Source organism: Oreochromis niloticus, linkage group LG4 (genome assembly GCF_001858045.2).
Source record: "Oreochromis niloticus isolate F11D_XX linkage group LG4, O_niloticus_UMD_NMBU, whole genome shotgun sequence".
NCBI classification, from domain to species: Eukaryota; Metazoa; Chordata; class Actinopteri; order Cichliformes; family Cichlidae; genus Oreochromis; species Oreochromis niloticus.
In genome coordinates, this window is record NC_031969.2 from 3194845 (window position 1) to 3214905 (window position 20061).

The following is a 20061-nucleotide window of genomic DNA, read 5'->3' on the forward strand; positions in this document are numbered from 1 at the left end:
GTAGTCGGGCTAGGGAAATCAAGCAACGTGGGCCTTTAGTGTGTCACTCTTGTGGTCAAACGGGTCACTTTAGGGCAGATTGTCCAAGTCAGACTGTCAGTAACACATATATGTGCTTTTCTTCAAGGGGTGTCGAAGGTCAGGAAGATGAAGTTGAGTCTTTAGCGCCCTCTTCTCAGCATGAGCGCACCACATGCGTTTTTATTGAGGAAAAGCCATGTGTGGCTCTTCTGGATTCAGGAAGCAGCCGTACCTTGGTTAGGCAGGAATGTCTTCCCAGGGATGCTTCGTTTTGCGGCAAGGTAAAAGTTTGGTGTGTTCACGGTAATGATGTGGATTACCCGATTGCCAACATTAATATTCAGATTGACGGCAAGCTGTATTTACTTTCAGTGGGTGTTATGAGTAAACTGCCATATCAGGTTGTGTTGGGTCGTGATCTTCCCATTTTGCGGGATTTGATAGCCAGGGAAGAGGAAATCAACCCAAGTGTTACAGCTGGGTCCATGGTAGCCGTCACCAGGTCAAAACATAAGCATCACACAGAAGAAGGTTCAGGTTGGAGTGAATTTCCATTCGCTAACAGTGATGTTCCTGATTTTGAAGGATCAAGTCAGGGTCGCATAAGAAAGAGCAGAGCCCAGAGGCGACAGGCTAAGGTGAGAGGGACAAAGTTCACTGAACCAGTTCCAGTGCCACAATGTGACGAATTACCAGTCGTACCTGGTGAAATAGCTCAGCTTCAAAGAGAGGATCCATCTTTAGCTCCCCTGTTTTCAAAAACTGTCACAAATGCCACAGAGGTCATTGAGAGAGGCAGAGAGCTATTTTTCCTAAAGGGTGACCTATTATATCGCCGCAGTAGGGTGGGAGACCAGTTGGTTGTGCCTACGAGTTTAAGATCCACAGTACTGCAGTTAGCTCACTCAGTCCCTTGGGCAGGACACCTGGGTCAAGCCAAAACCTTCTCTCGTATGTCACCTAGATTTTACTGGCCACAGCAGTTTACAGACACTGTTCAGTTTTGCAAGTCTTGTCCAGAGTGTCAGTTAACAGCACCAGGAAGGAAAGGTGAGAGGGCTCCCCTGATCCCTATGCCAGTTATAGACACTCCATTCTCCCGTGTTGCGATGGACATCATAGGCCCATTAGAGAGGAGCAGTGCAGGGCACAGGTATATTTTGGTAGTGTGTGACTATGCTACAAGATATCCCGAGGCTTTCCCCTTAAAAAAGGTTAAAGCTCGTCAGATTGCCAACTGCTTAATACAAATGTTCTCGAGGGTAGGCATCCCAAAAGAAATCATTACTGATCAAGGGTCCAACTTTACATCTAACTTCATGAGAGAAGTCTATAGATTGCTGGGGATCAAAGGTATTAAGACAACTCCCTACCACCCACAAACAGATGGCCTTGTTGAACATTTCAACAAAACCCTTAAAGCCATGTTGAGGAAGTTTGTGAAAGATACAGGAGCAGATTGGGACCAGTGGCTTCCTTTCTTGCTATTTGCCTATAGAGAGGTACCTCAAGCTTCCACAGGGTTTTCTCCTTTCCAGCTCTTGTATGGCCACGCTGTTCGGGGTCCCCTTGATGTGTTGAAAGAGGCTTGGGAGGCTCCAAATCCCAGAAAACAATGCAATGTTCTTTCATACGTACTGAAAATGAGAGATAAGCTTGAGGAGCTCCAAGAGCTGGCCAATACTCATCTGGTTGGTGTCCAACAACGTCAGAAGCAGAGTTATGACAAGGCAGCTCGACGGAGGATTTTTCAAGAGGGACAAAAGGTTTTGCTGCTTCTTCCATCATCTGAGAACAGTCTCCTTGCCAAGTGGCAGGGACCGTATGCGATCAGTAGGAAAGTGGGTCCAGTTACCTATGAACTACACATGCCTGAGCGTCGCAAGAAGCATCAAATATTTCATGTAAATTTGTTGAAAGAATGGTTTGATCGGCCAGCATCTTCGCTAGAGTGTTGGGCCCGAGCCGTGGTCGAAGAGGAGGAACCACGGGAGCTGTTCTTTCCTTCTCCAGCAGGTCAACAGCCAGTTCCTGATGTGAGTCATCTTACTTCCGAACAACAGACAGAGTTGAAAGCAATTATGCCTGCTGATCTTTTTAGCACCAAACCAGGTTGCACCAATCTCATCCAACATGAGATACAACTCCACTGTCCCAATCAAAAACCTATTAGGGACACCACCTCACGGGTTCCTGCAAAGCTGATGCCAGCATTAAAACAAGAGGTGGAAGACATGCTTGACATGGGAGTCATTGAGCCATCTAGAGGTGAGTGGTGTAGTCCAGTGGTGCTAGTGCCGAAGAAAAATGACTCTAAACAGAGATTTTGTGTGGATTTCTCTAAACTCAATGCTGTTTCTGCTTTTGATGCTTATCCGATGCCGAGAGTAGAGGAACTGATTGAGCGCTTAGGGAACGCTACGTATCTTACAACACTAGACCTTTGCAAGGGCTACTGGCAAGTACCTTTGACTGAGTCTTCGAAAGATTTGACAACTTTTAGAGTTCCCAGTGGACTTTACCGTTTTAGAACAATGCCTTTTGGTCTGCACGGTGCACCAGCCACATTTCAGAGGTTGGTGGACGAAGTTTTGAGAGGTGCAGATGGGTACTCCGCAGCATACATTGATGACATTGTGGTGTTTAGTGAGACATGGGAGGATCATGTTCAGCACCTTTCTGATGTCTTCCAACGGATTAAGAGAGCTGGACTTGTCATAAATGCACACAAATGTCACATTGCTAAGTCTGAGGTGGAGTACTTGGGTTACGTCATCGGGGGTGGGGTCATCCGCCCTCAGGTGTCAAAGATTGAAGCTCTGAGGGCCTACCCACCTCCTACAACCAAACGAAAAGTGAAATCCTTTTTGGGTCTGGCGGGGTGGTATCGCCGCTTCATCCCTAACTTCTCTGCCAGGGCAGCGGTCCTTAGTGACCTTACTCGTAAATCCAGCCCCACAAAGGTTAAATGGACTGCCGAGTGTGATGCTGCTTTTGTTGATCTTAAAAACTGTTTGTGTAGTGAACCTGTTTTGCAGTGCCCGGATTTTACCCAGCCATTCACGTTGCAGACGGATGCTTCCGGAGAAGGACTTGGAGCCGTGTTGCTGCAGGGTGAGGGTGAGAATAAACGACCAGTGGTGTATATCAGCCGTAAGCTCTTTCCTAGGGAAATGAAATATTCCACTGTTGAGAAAGAGGCACTGGCAATCAAATGGGCTCTGGATACATTAAAGTACTATCTAATGGGTGATGAGTTTGTTTTGGAGACTGACCATCGTGCATTACAATGGATGAACAGAATGAAAGACTCTAATGCTAGAATCACTAGATGGTATCTGTCCCTACAGCCATTTCGTTTCAGGATCCAGTATAGACCAGGGCATAAGAATGTAGTGGCTGATTTTCTGTCTCGTTCCATGGAGGAGTGAGTGCCTTAAGGGGGGGGCGTGTGACAAAGTGGAGGAGCAGTTGTAAAGTTCTCCATTTGTCCCATATGTGTTTACTTTATTTTGCACATTGTACACATTCTGTTTCTATGTATTTGCTTCCATTTGCTATTTGTCAAGTAACATTGCTTCACTCACTATCCCGGGTTTGTTTGTGTAAGCGTTCTGTTGCCGGCAAATTAACATTCTGCAAATTAAGACAAATACTAAGTTATGTTTCTTTATATTTTATTATGTTACAGATTAAGTCATTTGTTCATACTTACTTTGTTTGTCTTTTCAGTTTTCATGAGGGTCAGGTGTGGGGAAACGCCCGCCTGGCATTTCCTCATTTTAAAATCCTGATGATGTCACACATGACATCAGCGGGTCAAACCAAGTGGAGGGGTTTCTTTTTCCATAGAGATGCTTCCTTTTGTTTGTGTTAAGGTTTAAAGGAATTTGTTGAATGTTTTTCCTTTTGTTAATATTGCCATTTAGTTGTGTAAATGTGCATATTAGACGTGTGTAGAGGTTTTGTGTTTTTAAATCATTTGTGTAGAGTTTTACATCCCTCAGTTGAGTGAGTGGTACTGGCTGGGCAATTGGAGGGAAATTGATGGCCCTATTTAAAGCCAGTCTCTACCAGATGCAAGAGAGAGGAGAGGTGAGCTGTGTCACCAGAGCCATGTTATGTTGAGTTTTGTTAATTGAATTGATTTGGGGGGAAGTTTTGTTAAGTTCTATTATATTAAGTTCACTGTAAATAAATTGCTCACCTTGAAATCTGAAATGCCTGCCTAGTCTGCTTCCCTACCACCTTCCTTGACGTTCGTGTCCGACTACCTCACATGCACATGTGTGGGTTTGTGTGTTTGATCAGCTGCAAAAGTCTTTGTTGTGGAGTCTGACAGCAGTGGGGAGGAAAGGCCTGTGAAATCTCTCCGTCCCACATCGTGGGTGCCGCAGCCTGCCACTGAAGGAGCTGCTCAGTGCTGTCAGAGTTTCCTGCATGGGGTGGGAGATGTTGTCCAACACCGATGACACACTGTTCCAAAAAATAGTAATGTCAAAGTATCTTACTGTATATTTTACAGTTTTGTACTGTTTTTCTAGAATATCATTAAATTTACATAAGTAGACTGTGATTTTACATGTCAAAGGTAAAATAACATAACATCACTGTAAATATAGTAAAACACAATTTACTTGTTCTTTAAATATATTTTTTTTGTACATATGCATATTTAGATTGTAAAAATACATTCAGAAATGTATCATAATTTCACAAATATTTGTCTGTTATGTGAGAGAATGATCTGTTAAATTCAAATGTAATACTATGGAAAAATATATAAAATGATCGAAAATTAATGAGAATAATCAATAATTAAAGGAGTATTTGAATTATAATTTTGCTGAAAATTTCATGTCATCTAGGTCTGATTCAATAATTCAGAGGTAACAAGTGAAAATATTATTAATAGGAATAAAAACTAAAAAAAACATATAAAACATTGCACAACCACACTGTGCTAATTATATATTTTAAAAAATAAATGTAGAGGTAGGAATTGCAATTAATATAAATTTCAAAGTATTCACAGCATTCCTGAACAGAAATAGGCCTCTGCACCTGGGGTGAGGGTGTGGCCATGAAAACAATGCGACATGCCATTGGATGTTGGGACACATAATAACATGACGCTAAGCATCGGCCAATGAATGTGAACTAACAACCACAAGGTCGCGGGTATGGCTGCACTGTAGGAAAAAATCCTAATATAAAAGTATTTTACTGTGCATTTCACAGTTTTGTTCTGTTCTTCTAGAATATCATTAAAGTTACGTAAATAGACTGTGACTTCATATTTCAAATGTCAATTAACGTTAAATCACTGTAATGTAATAAAACATAATTTTCATGATTATTAAATGTATCTGTCTGTACATATGCATATTTACATTGTTAAACTACATGCACAAATGTATCATGATTTCACAAATATCTGTCCGTTATTTGAAAGATTGAACTGTTGAATTCAAATGTAATGCTATGGAAAAGTATATAACATGATTCCTATAAGCTTGTGTTACATCACATAAGTATTATTATCATTGCTATTTAGGGCGATCGTGGCTCAAGAGTTGGTAGTTCGCCTCAGAAGGTTACCGGTTCGAGCCCCGGCTCGGACACTCTCGGTCGTTGTGTCCTTGGTCAAGACTCTTCACCTACCGCCTACTGGTGAGGGGCCGATGGTGCGATATGGCAGCCTCGCCTCTGTCAGTCTGTCCCAGGGCATGCAATCCATTATTATTTAAACCAACTGTTAACTGTACATTTCTGTACATTTACGTATTATGATTCATATTGCCACATTCATTGACCTTGTTTATAGGTAATTTCATTGTTTAATCACATTAAAATGTTCCTAATTTAATGTCTAAAAGCACTTGGAAAAGGCAGAATCCCATGTAAAAATAGCGCAACAAACTCTATTTTCATTACTGAAAATAACTGTATTTTTATGAGAAAGTTATTTTCTGTTATTTTACGGTATTATTTTGGCGCCCCAGCTGCCGGAATATTACTGGTTTTTTAAGATGTTTTTTTAACAGTGCAGCTTAGCCACCATTCTCCTGTCCCTCATCACCTCCACTGGGTCCAGAGGGCATCCTAGAACAGAGCTGGCCCTTCTGATCAACCTGTTCAGTCTCTTCCTGTCCCTGGCAGAGATGCTGCCACCCCAGCAGACCACACCAAAGATGGCTGAGGCCACCACAGAGTCATAGAAGGTCTTCAGGAGTGGGCCCTTCACTCCAAAAGACCTGAGTCTCCGCAGCAGGTACAGCCTGCTCTGCCCTTTCCTGTAGAGGGCTTCAGAATTATGAGTCCAGTCCAGTTTGTTGTTTAGATGAACTCCAAGGTACCTGTAGCTGTCCACAGCCTCAATAACCATACCTTGGATGTTCAGTGGTTGCAGTGGAGGATGTTTGTGCCTGTGGAAGTCTACCGCCAGCTCCTTGGTTTTACTAGTGTTGATTTGGAGGTAGTTCAGCTGGCACCAGTCCACAAAGTCTTGGGTCAGTTCTCTGTACTCCTTGTCGTCCCCATTAGTGATGAGGCCAACTATTGCAGAGTCATCAGAGAACTTCTGCAGGAAGCACTGGGTGGAGTTGTGGGACAAGTCTGCAGTGTAGATGGTGAAGAGGAACAGAGCGAGAACTGTTCCCTGTGGGGCCCCCGTGCTGCAGACGACCCTGTCTGACACACTATTGGTGTTGGTGTTTCTGGGGTTTGTTTTCCTTTTTCGGCACAGGTAGGCGGGGGGCGGTGTTTGACGGCATGCCGGCACACCTGTGGCGCATCGGACGTCATCAGTGGGAGCATTTAGGGAGCTGAGTGATGGACGTCTGATGTCGGATTATTGTCGTTCCCATAAGTGGTAACAGTGCTGTTGCAAGTTTAGTCTGTTGGTTTCGAGCGCCTGAGCTACATGTTTTAAGATTCATCTCCTGTCTGTTTTTTTCTCTGCACCAGCCTGTCTCGCCGCCTGCTCGCCTGCCTGTTTCTTTGTGCGCTGGCCCATTTTTGGATCTATGACAGAGACTTACCTGGCGCTGGCCTGCGATCGTTGTTATTCCTGTATTCTGGTGTTTCAAGTAAGCTCTCCAACTCTCTCCGTTCGTTTCAGTTTCATTCTCGATTTTCGCCGGTTATCCGCTAATTCTGTTTTGTCCCTCGTTCTTAGGTAGCTCTGGTTTGCCCATCTATCTGTCTGCATACCTCGGCTCCGTTTCATCCCCCTCGGCTCTGTTTATTTGCACATTTACCCGGTCATTGTATATAGCCCCGTCCCCCTGTAAATATTTCCTGACCACTGTTAATAAATCTGCTTCACCGCTGTTCTGTGCCTGTGTGTGTTTCTGCCACTGAATCCACCCGTTTAAATGCACCTAACACACACAGCCCTGAGTTCTCACATACTGTGGTCGGTCAGTGAGGTAGTCCAAAATCCAGGTAGTGAGGTGATGGTCCACTCCTGTGTTTTTCAGCTTGTCCTTCTGGACCATGGGAAGAATAGTGTTGAAGGCACTGGAGAAATCAAAGAACATGATTCTCACAGTGCTCCCAGCGGTCTCCAGGTGAGAGATGGAACGATGTATGAGGTGAATGACGGCATCATCCACTCCAATGCCAGGCTGGTAGGCAAACTGAAGTGGGTCCAATGATGAGCTCCCCAGTCGCCGAAGCTTAGCCAGGACCAGCCGCTCCATGGTCTTCATCAGGTGGGATGTCAGAGCCACCGGCCTATAGCTGTTGAGGTCCTTGGGGCGTGAAGTCTTTGGCACTGGTACGACACAGGAAGTTTTCCAGAGCTGTGGGACTCTCCCCAGCCTCAGGCTCAGGTTGAAGTTGAGTAGAGTTAATCCATTAAAAAATTACATTTGAGCAGGCACTGGTCTGTGGAAGTTGCCATCTTGAATACAGTGGCCGGGATGGAGATTGTGGTTATGTATATGGATAGAGAGATAGAGACTGGCCATAGAGCTCACAAATAGCTCTTTCAAACTATAGGACCATTTAACATTTGTACATGTATGTTTCCATCTCTTTCTTAATACATCTTCCTCCTCTTCATCTTCCTCATCAATCACTCCTCTCTTTCCCATCTCATTTCCATGTCATCCTTTTTTTCATTACCTCAGCTCTCATCTCTGAACTTAAGTCAGGGCTCTAATGCACATAAACATGCTTATTTATTTCCATTATTGTTACAATTACCTATTTTAAAATAGGTATTAAAAAAATATTAAAAACCAACATAACCAACAACAACAGCTAATATTATGCCAGCTAATGTTAGGCTTGAGTGCCCTAAAAGTCACACTTTCCCTCTGATAGAGTTTGAACACATTCTCACATAGTATGAGAGTTTATACACAATGTGTCCCAGTCCAACAATGTTAGATCCACTTCAAAGAAACTTTTACTGGATCATAGCAGCTAACAGAAAAGAGCTTACTGACAGGAAAGGGTGAAAAAGCCCTCAGCCCTGTTGTAAATTTGTGGACTCTGCTTAAAAGCCAGGTTCGTTCCAGGAAACCAACCAGTTTAAATAAACTCTACCAATTTTGCCCAGCAGAGTGGTTAAAGAGTGGTACATTATGTCAGAAGCTTGCTGATGGCTAAAATAACAACTGGTTGATATGCAATATGCTAAGGGACATTTAACCAAATATTAGTGGGGAGTATATATGTATATATTTAGGCCTATGTGTATAAGTTTGACCTCATGGATTAGAGAAAATCCAAAATAAATTCAAACTTTACCCAATTCTTGTTTTAGTTTTTTAATCCCTGAAGTCATTTGCTGTACAATTATTCCACCCTGTAAAAAGAGCAATACAAAGAAATCATTAAAATTCAATTCAATTCAATTCAATTCAATTTTATTTATACAGCGCCAAATCACGACAAAAATTGCCTCAAGGCGCTTTATATTGTACAGTATACTCTATAATAACAGATACAGAGAAAAACCCAACCATCATATGACCCCCTATGAGCAAGCACTTTGGCGACAGTGGGAAGGAAAAACTCCCTTTTAACAGGAAGAAACCTCTGGCAGAACCAGGCTCAGGGAGGGGCGGGGCCATCTGCTGCGACCGGTTGGGGTGAGAGAAGGAAAACAGGATAAAGACATGCTGTGGAAGAGACAGTAAGCTGTATTATTTCATAGATTATTCTAACAACATTTCCAGAAATCACCAAGTCAGCAAATCAGATGTAACATCAGTGAAATTAACCAACTAACAGACAGCTTTCAGCTGCAGCTGATTGCGCCAAATGCCACCTGTCAAAAAACATGGCTACACATGTAATTTGTGGCCAAACGAGTTATAAATTGTCCCTCCATAGAGTGATGAAGGAGTAAACTGTCTATAGATGCCAAAACCATCTTTCTATGAGACTATAGACATGCTTTTTAATGCTGGACAAGCTTGGTTTTTAATACGGGAGTCTGCAAGGATTGATTTGCTTTTGGAAATCAATCAGGTGTCACTCAGGTGACAGTTAAATGACTGCAGTTCACTGCACTTAGATTTATATTTCAGTCCCAAAGGTTGCCAGTTGTCTTACATTAGCCACCATCTATAGCAGGTTTGAGGGATGTGAAACATGATTATGAATAATGAAAGCAGCAGAAGTGTATCCATCACTTTGTGTGCAGCATCAAGATTAGCAGTTTTGAATCCAGACATAATGAGCATAAAAGTCAAGTCGTCAAGGCTTGTGACTATCTGTTTAATTTATCTGTTTAGCTTTATGTATTTATTATATATACCCTGCTACACAGGAATAAAAAAAATCCTGCTCAGTGTTGCATAATATTCTACATACTGCAGTTTGAAATATATTCAGTGTAGTGTCCTTTAAATAATGGTCAAATAAGTTGACTCAGGTCAACAAACACACCCTTCAGATTGTAAATATTTTGTTATTCGTCTTCTCCACTGTACGTCCAAGTCTTCCCTGACTAATGTCCATTCATCGTCTTTGTTTCTCTGTCCCCATCTCTCTTCAGGAAGCAGAGGGTGTGTTAGGTAGCTAATGGCTGGAAGCTTTTCATTCCTCCCAGCCTCTAATGTGTTACATACACACACACATACAGATGGACACCTACACACCCGAATCCCACTGTGACATCATGATGAAGTGTCAGGTGCTGCTGGCTAATTTCTGTCTCAATGTGTGCATGGAGGAGAGGTAGCGTGGACTGGTATGAATACTAAACAGCCAGCTAATGATCTCTATTTTCAGTGTGTGTGTGTGTGTGTGTGTGTGTGTGTGTCTGCAGCAGCTAGCTAATGATATCTATTTTCTTAGTGAACAAGCCCACTGTTTATCTCTGCAGAGGCAACTGCTCTTTTCCACTTCTGCTGCCGACTGTTACAGGCATATGTGTATGCAAACACTGTCACACAAGGTAGGATACATATCACCATAAACATGAGTGATGTTCCTGTAAATTCATTTAGGAAGCATAATAACATTGCTGCACTATGAATGAGTGCTGATGAGATTCACTACTTTGAGTAAAAGTCGCAGAATTGTGTGCTTGGTTTTTTTTTCTTCCCAAATTTTCGAAGAACCACTACAGCAAAAAAGAGTCTACATGTTTGCCTAAATAATGGTGAAATATTGTGGGGGAATGTTTTTGAAAAGATGGATGTAGCCACCATGCATCTTTTCTAGCGTGTGGCCAGTAAATATGTTTTTAATGCTGTAAAGTTGGACAGCTTGACATGTGAGTCTATAGATACTGAGTTCCTTTTGGAGCCAGACCCAAGTGGCACCTAGAGGAATTGTAGTTTTTACCCCTTGGTGAAAATACAGACAATATCACATTGTCTCTATTGGCTTTAGCTGTTGGCTGTCTGCTCGACCCCGCCTCTCCTCTCTCCCGTTACTGGTTTTCTTCACCATTTCTGTGACTTTAGGGCAATTTGAAGCATTTTTAATCTGACAAATAATATCAGATAATTCACTATAATTCACTTTTGATGACTGAAATTATTAGTCTGTTAGTGTCTGTGTCTATGTGCTGCACGGGTTTATGAAATTTATGAAAGAAATTTTCCATCCAAGGTTTCTAGCTTAAACTAATAATTTAGCACTCCTAGTTAACCTAGTTATTCAAATACTGTCATTTCAGGCACCAAAAGGCCATGTTGGCAGCCAAAACACTAACATTAAAGCTTCAGAATGCACAATCCAAACCTAATGGTTAATGTCAAAATGGCTGCGTCCAACTGTTGTATCACCTCTGGGTCATTCTAGGTAGGTGCAGTGAACACTGTGTTACAACTATTTCATAACCTAATTCAAAACCAAAAGTTCTTGCTCAATGGCAAATATATACATCACAGTTTTCCCTCCAGTTGTGTATTACACAGAAATACACCACTTCTACTCCTGGTGTCATGAGTGCTGACCTCGCTACCGATGTCATTTCCGTTGCCTCTTGGCAAGTGATCCCTGAGGAGAGAGGGATACAGGCAAACCTCTGTTGATAAGTGTGTATCTGCCTCACACATGTACACTGTGTTCTGGAGGTCTACATGTGCATGTGTGTGTGTATTGTCATAGCTCAGTGGGTGGCCTGTTTACACAAAGAACCTTCTTCTGAACCACAGATTTTAATCTTTCCTAATGAAATTATCACAATCCTGTTCCAGACCATGCAGTCTCTGTCTCTCTCTCTGTCTCTCTCTCTCTCGCTCTCTCTCTCTCACAAAGACACACACAATGGTATGCTCCATCCCTACTCATTACTCTTAAATCTATGTAGTGTGAAGCTCATAAACAAATGCATGTTCAGAGGTTCTCACAGATAAATACTCACAATTTCACAATACACACACATTCACACAGACTTCTCAGGATGCCATTCATCACTGTGGCAACAGCAGCAGGCTGGAATGTTGACCTCTGACCCCTCAGAGGTCAGTTCCCAGGGGTCAGCATAGCTGTTTGAAAAAAAGAAGACGTGTGGGCATCTGGTTTGAAACAACGATGGTCTATCTGCACTGACTGGTGTGTGTGTGTGTGTGTGTGTGTGTGCTTGTGTTTGTGTGTGTCTGTGTGTGTGTCATATATGCATTTATTGTTTGCTCTTTGTGCTGAAAGTTATGTAAGAAACAGACAATAATCATGCAGTGTTTCATATTCAAATACATTTAATTTACCTATGCAACAAAATCATATTAAAGAGCACCACTAAAAACAGCAACACACTCAAGTGGGCAAAGAAAAACCCCAGGGCTTCTATGCTTTTTAAAATATTTTTAAATGTTGAAAAATGCTCGCCGATTTTTTTGTACAATAAAAATCACTGATTTGATGAAGCATAAAGTTTAAGCTAAATGTGCACATCTGGAATTATCCACTCGTTCTTGAGTCTTTTTTGCTGCTAACTGAACAGCTCCACTTGAAGCACAGATTTCAAAATGGGAGGGGCGACTCTTCATATGGAAACACAACAGGCCAAAAGCCTACTTTTCTACTATTGAAGCGCAGATTAATATAAAAGATGAATGCCAAATGAAAAGGGAGGAGCCCAATGTGGAATTGCCTTAAACGCTTTCATTTTTTTCAGTGGCCAGCAGGAAGTGACTTTGCTGACTGCAAATAGAATTTCAGTCGTGTCGATGTTTATACAAAAAAACTTCACAGATCACAGCTGGTGTACTCTTGCTGTTAAAAATACGAGCATTGGTTATAGAACAAACATGCTTAACAAAAGTGTGTTAAGCATGTTTGCTTTGCTTGTGTGTGTGTGTGTGTGTGTGTGTGTGTGTGTGTGTGTGTGTGTGTGTGTGTGTGTGTTAGGGTGGATAATTAGAGGTGCTTTAAAATTGATTGGTTGATGCTTTTTAACAGTTTTAATATGTTTTTTCATCTCTGATAATTTTGTGAGACTATTGTCTTTACTTTTGAAGGGATCACAAATATGAGAAAAAATAATGCAAAAGTGCAAAATCTCGACCCACCCTTCAGTAAAATTTCATAGTAGAGCGATAAAATTTTATACGCCTTCATTACATATACTAAAATTAGTAGGTTACTACTTCCACACTGATAGCTGGTATCTATGATAGCTTGTGTGATCAATGGCAACTAAAATACATACATTAAAAGGTAATCACCTACTGCATGTTAAGCCTCGATGCTGACTCAGCAGCAGTTAAGGCTGCTGCAGTTTAAATGTCTTTATCACCAGTTGTATGTCTAGACTTGAGACCAATCTCCAAATCAAAGGCAGAATTTATCAGTTTTAGGCAAACTACTAATTAGGACCCATACATTTTGGGAATATCTTATAGACACACATACTTAGTGATGAGCCAAAAGGCTCTAACAGCACATACACAGTCAAGGGGACCAGTTCAGGGACTGAACAGCTGTAGTTAAAAGCAGTAAGCTTATGTAAACCATCAGTCAGTCATAATGCCCTAGTTTTTATGTATAAGTTAATATTAAAACTCTCTCCCCATTCAGTTAGCTAGGTGTCACTACATAGTGTTCATTCATTCAGACCAAATGGGAAGTGGGTATTTATGCAGCACTATTACATACATAGCCTAAACTCTGATTTAAGTCCAGAAACAGAGTTATTAGTTTATAAGATAAGAATTTCCCATAGAATATAGATTTTCCTGACACAACTGGCAATCAAAAATGGAGTGCAAGCCAGAGACTTAAAATTTATTTATTTATTTTTTTTAAAGGCAACTTCTGGTAAAAAAAAAAAAAAAAAAAAAAAAAAAAAACAACAACAACAACAACAACAACAACAAAGAAAGAAAGAAAGAAAAAATAAAAATAAGTAAAAAATAAGTGAAATCTTTGGACTGCCTGGTAAGCTCTGAAAATGTGTTCCTGTAACTTGTAATTTGGTTGTACTCTTCCTCCTGTCACAAGCTGTCATCACCAAATATTTGTGTTTTTGCAAAAACACTTTAGTGACTTTATTTGCAAGATTACCTTAAAATGAAATGGTGCTTTGCATTTGGTCTGAGCAGAGCTTGTCACTTTCCCGGGGAATTTCTGCAAATGAAAACTCTATCCATAGACAAAATCGATGTTGCACAGTTCTGGAATAGCGATAAATCAATTCAGTAAAGAGGTAATGCAACAAAACCCACCACTGCACCCTTGTGTTTGTCAGGTCTGCCTCGCAAAATCAAGTTATACATTTGATTTCACAATACAAATTCCCATGTCACCACAATACAGGCATCAACCACTTCTTATTGTGTTTGTGTGTGTGTGTGTGTGTGTGTGTGTGTGTGTGTGTGTGTGTGTGTGTGTGTGCGTGTGTGTGCGTGTGTGTGTGTAATATGAATTGAATTGACAGCACTTTTTCACCCCTTTCCAGCTCAAGCACCCTATGTGTTCTGCCAGCTGTCCATCACATCATTTCCCAGTGATGACCCTTTCCCATAACCCCTTCCCCAACTACACACACACACACACACACACACTCACACACAGAAAGAGAGAGAGAGAGAGAGAAAGGAGAGAAATGGTGTCAGTGTTAAAAGTATCAATCAAAATGACAGAAAGACTGACAGAACACAAATAACTACACACACACACACACACACACACATTGACACAAAAAATACACACACAGCTACTCTCACTCCCTCTCTGTCATGCACCCATGCAGCCATATAATCACTCCCACCACCACCAAATACACAAACACACACACACGCGCACACACCTTTTTCTCGGGCTCTTATATACACGGGCGTGCGCAGGCAGCCAGTGTGAGTATGAGTGATGGTTTCAGCTTGTGTCTATCCATTACGGCGGTCTGGCTGCAGACAGGTGAGCAGGCTGATACATGAGCAGGGTTTTATCTGCACCCACCGACTCCCCGCGTCGTTTCATTCAGCGGCTCGCAGTGTTAACAGCCCCGACCAGCCCCCCTCCACCACTACCACACACCCTCCCACACCACCTTCGTCGCCACAAAGAAGGGAGGAAGGAAAGAAAAATCTTCAGCTACCATTAAATATAAATTCATTATTAGAATATTATATTAATAGCTGGCAAGTGTGAAACATGAGGTGGGTGTTATCTACGCTTCACCGGTAATATCACTCAGTTTTATTTAATTGGCATTCACACACTTAACATACAGCAAGTGAAGTGCTTATTTCTCAAAAATATATTTCTGTGTGCATTTTGAAAAAAAAAATAATTAGTGAGAGTCATTATGTCAAGCTCATAATTCAAGTTAAAGTATAGAGCACTCTCAAAAACTGTACTTGCAGGCAGAATGAAAGAGCAGTTATATTTGCTGGGTGTCACCTTTTTTAAATGACCTGTGTGCCGTTCTGAGACAAACCTTTTTTATACTCAAATGTAATCATTTACAAGCTTTCACGTTAAAAAAAATCCTTTTCACAAAAGAAAGTGTTGTAGCATCCTGCCATCACATACTGATGCTTGATAGGCTTCACAATGTGGCACATTGGGTAGTCCGATAGAGTTCAAGCTATAGTTCAAAAAGAGTAAATTTGAACCCAAACCTGATGTTATTCCTCAATGTTCCTCCTCGATGTTGTGCCTTACATCAACTAAACATTTATGGACCAAAAAATGATGCTCCAACCAACCTCTTAACATGGACTTTTGTTGGTTTTTAGTTTTCTTCAGGTCAAAAAATTGTATCCTGATGCTGAAAAAATCCAACTAAGGTGAAAACCTTTAGTCAGTATGCGACGAGTTTGGAATGAGAAGGTGTTGGCAGACTCATTAAATAAAGCTCTTACAAGGCAAGACAGAAAAGTTTAAAGATTTAGCTAAAAAGACATATACCTTTGGTGTGTATATAAAGACAGATCAGTTCAAAAGCTGACCAAGTGTCACTTACAACTACTGCTACTATTGTACTTACTGACAATACTCCCATGTTGCATTGAGTATTTCTTCTTCAGTCACCTTTCTCACTCACCATGTGTTAATAGACCTCTCTGCATTGAATCATACTTGTTATTAATCTCTGGCTCTCTTCCACAGCATGTCTTTGTCCTGTCTTCCTTCTCTCAGCTCAACCAGCTGCGGCAGATAGCTCCGCCCCTCCCTGAGCCTGGTTCTGCTGGAAGTTTCTTCCTGTTAAAAGGGAGTTTTTCCTTCCTACTGTCGTCAAAGTGCTTGCTCATAGTGTGTGATATGATAGTTGGGTTTTTCTCTGTAGTATTATTGTAGGGTCTACCTTATACAATACAAAGCCAAGGTGACTGTTGTGGTGATTTGGTGTTGTATAAATAAAACTGAATTTAACTGAATTGAATCTGGTGCCACTGTTTTGATGCTTTCAGTTTAGACTTTTACTTTTGTGTTTCTCTTTGTTTGTGTTTAGCTTTAGGTTAGGATCACTGTGAAGGTTAAAATACTTCCTTCCAGAATATTAATCACATTTCAAGGCAAACATTTCCCTACTGCTTGTCTTTGGTTTCCAAGCTTCTTGACAACAGTAGCACAGCACATTTGGCTGCCCGTTTTAGAGATTCAGGGACTTGGTGGACTCAAACTACCATACATGCTGAAAATTATACTAGAGTCCACGGTGCTTTAAACACCTCAGGGACAAATATAAGTAATTCATGATATTTATATTTCATTTATTTATCCCACACTTTTTCAGATTTGAGACAATTAAAAAAAAAAAATTATATCGTGTGATTAACTATAGTTGGGTAAAGATTAAAGTTAAGGTTGGATTTGTCACTGATGTTGAGTTAGACCTCAAATAGATAAAGGATTATGATCAGCATTTTGTTTGTATGCTTGAATTTTGTGCCTGGCAGTAGTCAAACTGAGCTGAGTTTATGACAGATGATGATATTCAAGCTTTATTGTCCATTTTTGCAGAGAATGACATTGGGAGGAAATTCAGCAGATGTTTAGCAGAGCTTTAAGTTGTTGATATGTCTGTGGGTCAATTTATTTAAACTTCCCAAGGCCTTTTCCCTGTTGTAAGAGAACAATCCATCCTCATCCCATAATGTCATATAATGCCATTTAGTCAGATGATTCTTTCCATTATGTGCATGTTGTCCTGTGGAGTCAGTTTCCTGGTGCACCACCCATAGCACCGGGATAACAATCCACTTTTTAGAGGCTTGCTAAATCCAGTTGGAGGTTGGAAGGATGGTAATGGAATACAATGTTTTTTCTTCTTCTTTGTGTTTTGCATTTTATTTGGATATAAGGTAACAATGTATCTTTTTTTCACTGAGTGAATAAAATACTTGTAACTGTTTAACATCATGATTTAACAGCTGAGCGTCTCACTCCTATCTCACTCTCTACAAGAAAGGATACAAGAAAGTTTGTAGTTGAGCAGTTGCTAAGAAAGTATTGAATTTCAGTAGCATGTAAACACATTCTATATGGAAACAATGAATCCTTTTTCATATTTTGAAGTTTTAATGTATAATTAGACTGAGTTCTGGTCTTCTTGATGGATTTTTCCCTTTCACCACGTTCCAAAATCATTTTCTGATCCAATCAAATCAAAGTACAATATCTGCTACTTTTATAAATTGGAGATGGAAAGATGGACAATGAAGACAATCAATAATCAAAGTAGAGGACTCAAAGAGTGCAATGGAAAGAAGGAGAGCTAAATAGAAAAAAAGAGAAAGACCAATGTTTCTTCTTGATTTGAGAAATTAAAGACTGGGTGAAAAGGTAAAAGTGAGGCAGAGAGCAAGTGGAATGAAGAAAATTACACATGGCACATAAAAAGACACACACACAACACACACACACACACACACACACACACACACAGACTTCACTAGTTTTCACCACTCATGGTAAAGCACACAGACACATTCAGTCACTGTTACTGTGGTGAAGTTAAACAGTGCTTAGTATGTGACACCACCATCTATTACACTAAAACAGGAGAGTGTGCGCCAAAACCTGAAACTGCACAGACCATGTCTGTGTGTGTGTGAGTGAGAGAGAGAGAGAGAGAGAGAGAGAGATCCATCCATCACACCTGAATACTACTGATCTGACAGGAAGTGCCTGTGGCCCTCCTGCTTCCTGATTGGGCTGTCTCTGTGGGGTAGCACAATAAACAGGGGTTAAATGTTACATGATGGTGAATTTGAACAGCACTTTCAAACTCTAATGGTATCACTTACTTGTTCGGTCCTCGAAAAATGCCTGCCACTGGAGGGCACCAATGTGAAGATAACTGATGGATTTTAAGTTTCTTTTAAATCTAATGAAATTTTGGCAATACGTGTTGTTGGAATATATGAGATGTGGTCACTGTGGTCACAAAAGGATGACATGGTCAGGTACGCTGGGATTAAACAAGGCAGAAATCAGAATTCATCAGATCAGACAACTTTTTCCAACCATCTATTTCCTGTTCTCAGGTCACAGGAGTGACATCCAGTGTGGCCTAATGCTGCTGTAACCCATTCAAGGATCGACACGTGTGTTTAAAGATGATCTTTTGCATACTTTGATTGTAACAAGTAGTTGCATTACTGTTGCCTACCTATCAGCTTGAAGCCAATCATTCTCTTCTATCCTCTGCCACCAAAAAGGAATTTCTGCCCAGAGAACGGACACACGGGATATTTTCTCCTTTTCAGAACATTCTCTGTAAATCCCAGAAAATGTGCAGAGTTATCAGCCTTAGGAAGAAGGCTCTCTGAATGCTTCATTATCATTTCTAACATAAGATTTCTATTATGATTCCTGAAAGATAACATTATTGGTGGGATGATTTAAAGTAAACAATCATACACATACACTACCGGTCAAATGTTTGGACACACCTTCTAATTTAATGGCTTTTTTAATTATTATTATTTTTACTACTTTCTCCATTGTAGATACATACTGAAGACCTCAAATATATGAAGCAAGATATATGGAATTACAGTGGCTTGCAAAAGTATTCGGCCCCCTTGAACTTTCCCACATTTTGTCACATTACAGCCACAAACATGAATCAATTTTATTGGAATTCCACGTGAAAGACCAATACAAAGTGGTGTACACGTGAGAAGTGGAACGAAAATCATACATGATTCCAAACATTTTTTACAAATAAATAACTGCAAAGTGGGGTGTGCGTAATTATTCAGCCCCCTGAGTCAATACTTTGTAGAACCACCTTTTGCTGCAGTTACAGCTGTCAGTCTTTTAGGGTATGTCTCTACCAGCTTTGCACATCTAGAGACTGAAATCCTTGCCCATTCTTCTTTGCAAAACAGCTCTAGCTCAGTCAGATTAGATGGACAGCGTTTGTGAACAGCAGTTTTCAGATCTTGCCACAGATTCTCGATTGGATTTAGATCTGGACTTTGACTGGGCCATTCTAACACATGGATATGTTTTGTTTTAAACCATTCCATTGTTGCCCTGGCTTTATGTTTAGGGTCGTTGTCCTGCTGGAAGGTGAACCTCCGCCCCAGTCTCAAGTCTTTTGCAGACTCCAAGAGGTTTTCTTCCAAGATTGCCCTGTATTTGGCTCCATCCATCTTCCCATCAACTCTGACCAGCTTCCCTGTCCCTGCTGAAGAGAAGCACCCCCAGAGCATGATGCTGCCACCACCATATTTGACAGTGGGGATGGTGTGTTCAGAGTGATGTGCAGTGTTAGTTTTCCGCCACACATAGCGTTTTGCATTTTGGCCAAAAAGTTCCATTTTGGTCTCATCTGACCAGAGCACCTTCTTCCACATGTTTGCTGTGTCCCCCACATGGCTTGTGGCAAACTGCAAACGGGACTTCTTATGGTTTTCTGTTAACAATGGCTTTCTTCTTGCCACTCTTCCATAAAGGCCAACTTTGTGCAGTGCACGACTAATAGTTGTCCTATGGACAGATTCCCCCACCTGAGCTGTAGATCTCTGCAGCTCGTCCAGAGTCACCATGGGCCTCTTGGCTGCATTTCTGATCAGCGCTCTCCTTGTTCAGTCTGTGAGTTTAGGTGGACGGCCTTGTCTCGGTAGGTTTACAGTTGTGCCATACTCCTTCCATTTCTGAATGATC

The 20061-nt window shown here is 41.1% G+C and overlaps 1 long non-coding RNA gene across 1 annotated transcript; it reads left to right on the forward strand.

Moving 5' to 3' along the window:
- The first annotated feature begins 6788 nt into the window (after window positions 1-6788).
- On the forward strand, window positions 6789-7355 carry LOC102076939 (uncharacterized). Its single transcript, XR_001224525.3, has 3 exons — window positions 6789-6895; window positions 6991-7112; window positions 7202-7355. It is a non-coding gene; the product is annotated as an uncharacterized LOC102076939 (long non-coding RNA).
- Window positions 7356-20061: the final 12706 nt, after the last annotated feature.